The sequence below is a fragment of the Meleagris gallopavo genome, chromosome 3, assembly GCF_000146605.3.
Source record: "Meleagris gallopavo isolate NT-WF06-2002-E0010 breed Aviagen turkey brand Nicholas breeding stock chromosome 3, Turkey_5.1, whole genome shotgun sequence".
NCBI lineage: Eukaryota > Metazoa > Chordata > Aves > Galliformes > Phasianidae > Meleagris > Meleagris gallopavo.
The window spans coordinates 67,128,385-67,136,418 of NC_015013.2; the positions used below are offsets into that span (position 1 = coordinate 67,128,385).

The following is an 8,034-nucleotide window of genomic DNA, read 5'->3' on the forward strand; positions in this document are numbered from 1 at the left end:
TTTACAGAAATCAATATGTATTTTCAAACAGTTTGAATCAGTTCTAAACTATGATAGAATTCCCAAAGATTTCTGTTGGGGCCAAAATTTCATATCTTTTTTTTTTTTCCTATCACTTCATATAATTTTCTGACTCTTTATAAGTTTATAAATCCTACAGCTTCAATGAATTCTCCTTGCAGAGTTCTACCATAAAATCCAGGCACTTCAGTTGCTGAGTACAATCATGGACCTCATCTGAAAAACCTCTGAAAATAACAGAAAGATAAGGATTGTGTAGATGTCAATTGGATCAAGCTAAACTTTACATATGTGAATTAATGTAACTGTATATAGTAATTGTGTCAAAAAGTTAACAGTAGATCAGCAAAAAGCTGAAGATCTGAATCTGAAAATTGTAAATGACTCTGAAAAAGGCTTTTTACAGAAAAACTTGCCCATTTGTGCTACTGCCCTATGCATTGTACTGCTGTCCTCTTTTTTTTTTTCTTCACAGTGTTAGCAGGCTACCATGTCATGTTATGCACTTTACCACGTCTTTGTCTTCATCTCTGTTCTTTGATATGTATTGATATTTCTACCTTTGTTTTTTGTACCATATCTCAACAATGCACTGTCTGAGCAGTCTTCACAAAAAATGGATTTTCAAGGATCGTATTCCTAGCTGACTTGATTAAGTCAGCTCTTTCCTCAGTTTTATTTATGCACCGTAACATTCCCCTTTTCAGTCATGCATTTTTGACTCATATTTGGAAGTACAGTGTTGACACAGCATTATAAAGACCTCATGACTGTACAATGTGGGGACATAGAAGAACACAACTGAACTTCTTCGTAACGGTATTAGCCAGACTCTGCCATTTGATGTTGCTTGGTCTAACCATAACAGCTGCTCTGTGTGATAGGTGGTCCAGGGTTGCTGAATGAGGAATATTTGCTCAGGGACTTGCTAATGAAAAGAGCAATTACAGGAAAAGTAATTACAGTTTAAAGAAATAAATTATTTCAGGAATGCCAGGATGATGATGATGATGATATTTTATGCACAATCCCATATAGTATGATATTTCCTTTCAGAAATTTTAAAATGGGTTCAGAAATTCTTGATACTTGGTCACAAATATTAATAAATGTTTTAAATATCAATTATAATCAAAATAACCTGGCTACTCTTTACTGTTGGATCTTTTAAGATCAAAATAGTCTCTGCAGTAGAGACCTATGTCACTCTGGTCTGCAGTGACAGACAGAGGAAAGTGCATTTGAATATGTTAGGTTAGTTCATTTGAATTCTTTTTGTCTTTTATTTGTAATGTTTTTTATTTCAGGCTTGCTGGACCTTCCCTCCTGCTCTGGACCTCTCCCTTGGTGCCGGCACAACTCAGAAGGATGTATGAAATGGAAGCAGTAGGAAAGGGGTGGGAGAGGGGAAAGGACTAGAAAAAGAATTAGGAGGGAGAACAATAGAAATTGAGGAAAAAATCCTCAGCTGTTCAGTTAAGGCTTCAGAGAACGGGAATGTTTGCAGTCCCTGCTCCTCCTCATCTTCCTCCCTCAGTCTCAGCCCCTCTCCTCTCCGCCACCTTAGCTTTCATCAGCACTATATATATTTCAATACTTATTGTTATTTCTTATTAAAAAACAAAAGCAGAAGAATAAAATATTTGCAAACAACGAAAAATACCCCCCTTCTCACAAACTATAGTGTAATACTACTCACGTAACTGTGAGACAGGATGGAGGTTTCTTTCTGGTAAAGTAGACTTACGTGAAAGTGTAGAGTGGTTTTATGCATTTTCATAAGAGAAAAGAGTTTAGGTTTCTCATTCCTTCATATCCACAGCGAGCCCTTCAGATCAATGTGCAAAGGGCTGTGTTTCAGTTTATTCACCGATGTCCAAAAGCATTTACCTTTATTTACTTATTTTCTTCATCCATTTCTCTCAGTTTTACTTCCAGTGGCTAATCTTACTCCCCATCATCTTAGTGGGGCTATAAATTAAAAACTCTCTTAATTCTTTCAGCTCATTCGAAATTTACATTGTATTATTCATTTTTTGTGGGCTAAATCTGCCCCTTCACACCCATTCCTACCAGGAAACCCTCCCACCTTACAAAGTTGATTTAGAAGTTTTAACAGAATGGTTAGACCATTCTGTTAAATGAATGAAAGTACTTGGTCTTTCTAAGAAGACCGCATTAAGTTCCTAAATGTGGAACTTAAACTGGTCCTTTATTTCCCCCATACCAATTTGACTAATAAGAAAAGTCAAAATTGTAACCATGGAGCCAATACCAAATAAAGCCTCATGAAAAATTTGCAGACTTAAAGGTCAAATATTAAAAATTCCAGATTCCTCGTTATACTATAATCAATTATAATATTTGAATGAAAAAAGATGTTGGTATCTGACCTTCGAGATGCTGGTGGAACTGGTCCAGAGCAGAATGATCAGGTCCAAAAGACTGAAATAAACTTTAGATGCTGAAATGACATTTAAAAGTACTGTAGGTAAAATTATTAGGTGTTGTGCATATCTAGATACAACAGATAAACACAAACATGCTATTAAATTAAAATACAGTGCATAAAACTGCAATAAAGTAATGACTTCTTTCAGGGATTTTAATGTTACATTTGACTAATGTGTTGGAATTTCATTTTACATTTTTTTTAAGATGTGCTCTAAACACTATTGCCTCGTTACCTGACTAGAAGCTAGATTTCAGTCTGCCTAATGCATTGTTCTTGCAGTTTATTTAGATTTTCATTATTTCTGCCCAATTTACGTGAGTCACACACTTGAAAAATAGCTTTCTGATTTCGGCAGGATATTCAGAGTCCTTGAGCTTGTTAATTTGGGTCTCTGGGCAGTCTGTCCAAAAACCAAAGTTCTTCAAAGGAGCTCTTTGGGTCGATACGGTGAGGTACTTGGGAACTGCACTGATGATGTGGTTGTCCTATGTGGAAAACCAAGCTCCTGCATATACCAGAGTGTGCTCTGAATGGAACTCACCTGTTCTCCTGCCTGAACCCGGGAACTGCTTTCTGCAAATACAGGATTTATAAGTGAGAGATTGTACACGGGGGATTTCAGGGAACTTAAAGTGTGAGGTGGAGTGTAATGGTTTTAAGACAAATAACAGTCAGTCAGGCAATCTTGATCCCTCTGTGAGATTTAGGTCAACTTTGCCAACCCTAAGTGTCAGTTAAGGGAAACCTACCTTAAATCCTGCCTTAACTGTAGATCACTTAACCTGAGATTTAGACAGAAATTATGTAATTTGAAGCCCCCATCTGCTGTTGAAGTGCAGTACAGTGCCTTCTATGCTACAGACCACTTTACAAAGGGGAGAAATCTGACTTTCTCCTCTGAGTAGTTATTTTGAAGCCACTGATGCAAGTGAAGTCACTAAGACTTCATACACAAGTAAGAGGAAGAAGGAGCCTTGGAGAAGGATCTGAAACAAAGATTTTTCAAATCAGTGGATGGAGTGATGATAACTTCCTTGGGCTGACTCAAATCATTTGTCTTTTCTTGTTCATAAAAATATCATACATTTTAACTTCGTAGTTTGCTTTGCAACCTTTATCTTCTCCTTCAGGCTGTGGTGAAATTATTTTATACAGCAATTGCCATCTCACTTTAGAATGTAACTACAGTATAATCCATAATGATCAATTTCTTCTACGACCAGCTGTTTGCTATTTTACAACCCTGCAGTGCATCAGGAAAGTATTTTTACAGAAGTGGAGTAATAGAATTGACATCTTTGAAGCTAGGAACTTCCTAATGAAAAGTTTGAAGTCTGAAAGGATCTATTTCAAATTAAATGTTTTGGAAGGTAAGACAAAGTACGTTTCATGATATTGAATCCTACATGTAACATGCAAGTTTTAATGTAAATTACTTTAGTCTTCTGATATTAGACTTATTCCATAAAATTGAAAGATTTCCAAATTATGATTCCCTCATTTTTTAGCTACTGCTCAGACCGAGCAACAGTTATATTACTTATGAAAGTCTGGAGAATTATGGCTGTCTCTACTAAACACAGAGTTAAAAGCCTGACCTCAGCATCTTTATGGAAGTCTTACTGTGTGCAAAGATTACTGAATATGATGGTAATCTCTGTTTGGCCTAGAAAACAGAACTGAGGTGGAAATAAGGCTGAATGGAGGCTGCCGTTATTGTCAATAAGATACTTCACATATAGAATATATTTTAAGTATGTTAAGGATGCAACATACCAGCTACGCTGACCATAAAATCTATAGCTTTCTGTATAGCAAGACGTAGCCCTGGTAGAAACTGGGAGTCTGCTACTGCTCTCACTTGCAAGTTTCCGGTGGTTTTGATGTAAATCCGCTCAGATTCAGCTGACAGAGCTTTACTTCAGGATGTAATGTCTTAGTTCAATTTTTTTACAGTAGAGATGAAATTTTTACCTTGTATTTTCTCGTAATTGCCTCTCTCTTTCCCAGTCAGTTGTATTTTGAGTAATACAAAGAATGTACAGTGATAAATAGAAGACACGCTCCCTGTTTTGTGGTTAGGGCTGTAACAACTTTGCAATTCATTAAATTGGGAGCAAGATCAGGATTCCACTTTCAATGCAAATGATAAATGTAATACAGAGTATTAGCTAAATAGACCAGCCAACCTGATACCTGGTGAGTCAGTAGTCTTGGAGATACAATAATAAAAATTTGATTAAATATAAAAAATGCAATGTCATTTTTTTCTAGTAATGTATTTTTCCTAGTTATATATTTTTTTCTGATATATCTGAAGTAGGAAAGAGCTGTTGCATTGGGCCAAACTCAGAATTCACATAGCTCATTATTTTGTTTCTGCTGGTAGTAAAGAGCAAAGAAAAAGAAAAGTTTTCTGACAAGAACCTACTTCCTAGTAAGAAAGTAGAATGTCAGAATAATGATAGAAGAATAAATTATACTGCCCCGGAGTTTATGTCTGGGTTATTTTACAGTTAATCAATATTAGTATACTGATATCTTATACAATTGGATTCACATCAGGACAGATCACAATCTTAGCAAGGAAAGTAAATGCAGTATCTATGAATGATCATATCAGTGAACAGCAACATCTTATTCTGCAGAAAACAAAAGCTTAAAATAAACTGCAGGACTTATGATTAAAATAAAGCAACTTTTTTTTTTTAAATGAGGAACTAAAGCTTCATTTATTACATTTGCAATAAAATAAATTGGGAATACGTCGTTAATACAATACAATACAGTATTGCAGTTCTGATCAAAATGCTGAAGTAATTTCAGAAGGCAGAAGTTTATTGTTTCCTAAATTCTGCCGCTGCTTAATTTTTGTATTCCTTCAATTTGCCAATCTATAACTTTTTTTTAACATAATGTTGAATGTATATGTGAATTATCTGTATTTATTGTATTGAGGGAAATTGCATATACAGACATATATTAGAAATTTCATTACGAAATATCTAACAACAATACTATAAAGAGGCTTTTATGTATGAAAACAGTTTTGGAGTATTGCCTTATTGTCCACCACAGGCTTTTGTTTGCTGAAAAGGTTTTCATCTCAATTTACAGAAGTTAATAAAAAAAGGGATCTTTCTGTAAGCACGGGATACCACTGTAAATACAATGAAATTGTCTTTCTTGCAGTACTGAAACAAACAACAAGAAAATAAAAACAGGCCCACACCAAAACCAGTCAATCAACCAAAAACCTCAAAAAAAGATTATTTTTGTTTCTTGGTAATTAATTTAAAATGTGTATTTTTGTTGTTGCTGAAATGTCTATTATATTTTTTATAATCCAAACTGAATATGTTTTTGCATGTTTTGCTATAAATTAGAAACTTTCCTATGTTTTCTATTTGCATTGCCTTGTGATAAAGTAAACATTAGGATTATGAAGGCATGCTTTAATGAACAGAGCAGGACATTTAATTTTAGTAGTATCTGTATCACAGTAGAAACTTAGGAGGAAATCTCATTTCTGAGAACTTCAGCTTTCCGTATTTGCCTACTGATATTTAGAACAATAAGGTCTTAGTCCTTAGGTATTGGTCAGATTTGATCTGAGAATTTTAAAGCTTTTAAGCTTTGCAAATACTTTTCATTTAAGAAGTGATAACATTAGGAAACTGTTATTGGTTGTGTTGCCACAGTTAATAGGAACCTAGCCATAAAGCAAGGCTAACAGTTTATTTAAAAAAAATAGAGGGGGTGCTTCAGCTCCAGCTTCTCAAAAACATGTGATTTACATACAGCTTGCAACCCACCATGAGTGCTTGGGATTCAGACACAGAGTATGTAGTCAGTAATAGCTTTTCTTTTTCTTTCCCCTCAAAAAATAATGTGCAGTGTAAATATTAAATTATTTCTGATGTGAAATCATCCGAAGTATTTGCATGCATTGCCTTTGTGAATTCAGTCGCAACCTCTCACCAGTGGTGTATAAAAATGTAATAAGCAAAATTATCCTAATCCATTTAAAAGCGTTCTTTCTTACTCCTTAGTAATTTTTGTCTCATGCTGTATATTTTATGTGTCTGCTGTTATACTTGAGATGCACTATCATTGTCCTTGTATCCTTTTTATAAGTCCCCAGGTAGTTCTTTCACTGGGAGATTTTTTTATGTTACTGTCTTTCTGAACACCTTTTAACACAGCTCAACCTAAAAAAAAGAAAAAAATGGGTCTTTATTAATAGAATAATAACAGCATATTTCAAAGCAGATGGAGCAGAAAGAAACTTCAAAGTCAAGCTAACAAATAGTGAAATTATCACAGTGAAATCTACAGAAAAATCCTACAGACAGTTTGTGGGCAGAATTTTAAAAAGACATGCAGCTAATTTTGATTTTTTAAATGAGCTGTCTTTCATGGAAGTAGGACATGGAACTCCCAACAGTTAAGAGACTCTACGACAAGATGCTAAAGTGTTCCTTCATATAAGATACAGATCTTTATAGACCATAACTGAATCATTAGGGAAAAAAGATGGATGTTTTCAAAAGCAAGTCTAAAAGGGAATATTTTCTTTGAGTGAAACCAACTATTAGTTGACAGGAAATCATGGAAAGATATTGCATGAACTAGTGGTGTGGTTTAAACGTGTGGGTTCATTTGCATGTTTTGTCTCCAAATAGCTAATCCAAAGCATGCAATCACAGGTGGTGGGGCAAGGAATGATGTGGGTTTTGACTTTGGTAAGGATTCCACCAAAGCAGGTAAGAACTTACCTCCTGCCAACATACAAACATGCACATCTCTTAGGGTTTTATATTATTTTTTGATATGTTACATTATATATAATCAAATTTGATTAAATCCAAGAACTCACTCATTTGTCTTGGATTAATACATAATATTTTATGGACAGAAATTACTGTGCATAAGACATATTGCATCTTTGTCTCACTCCAATTTATAGGAGGGAGAGGAGGTTCTTCAGGAAAATTCTGTTATTTTGCAATACTCTGTTAAAAATTGCCGTAGTACCAAAGAAGATAAGGATTGTTCTCCTGTAAATCGATATTGATGTTTTCTGTGGTTAGATGTTCATTCAATTGCAAAGTCACACTTTACTGGCCAGTAAGATTTTTGAAACTATAGATTAAACTGGATGCTACAGAGGAACATCTACAATTGCCACCTTTTAGCATCTGAAATTGTATATCAGTTATACCCAAAATTTTATACTGTTTAGGATGCAGTTGAAAATAAATTGACTTGGAATTCTATATCTGTTTCCCAGTAGACTTGGAGGAATGTTACCATCATTGGAGTTTTATTAATGTATAACATTTGTCTTTTGCCAAATTCCAGCACAAGGTATTTTACCCATCTTATTACAAAAGCTGTTGATAAATTTGAATTCTTTGGATTATGGTGATATTGAGATATGAAAGATTTATCCCCTAAAATAGTAATTTTCAAAAACACATTGCAAAAATGAACCTTTTCATTTCTGTGTGTGTGGTTGCACAGATTGTTTCTGGTTTTAGATAATATTCCAAGGG

The 8,034-nt window shown here is 34.5% G+C and overlaps 1 long non-coding RNA gene across 2 annotated transcripts in view; it reads left to right on the forward strand.

The window, feature by feature from the left end:
- LOC116216477 overlaps positions 1-8,034 on the forward strand; it is a 183,009-nt gene that overhangs the window by 7,340 nt on the left and 167,635 nt on the right. Inside the window, exon 2 of one of the 2 annotated variants that reach the window (XR_004159291.1) lies at positions 1,329-2,635. The exons of the other annotated variant lie outside the window; for it this stretch is intronic. This is a non-coding gene — a long non-coding RNA (uncharacterized LOC116216477). Of the gene's footprint in view, positions 1-1,328; positions 2,636-8,034 lie in introns of those variants that run through there. 2 annotated transcript variants of the gene reach the window in all.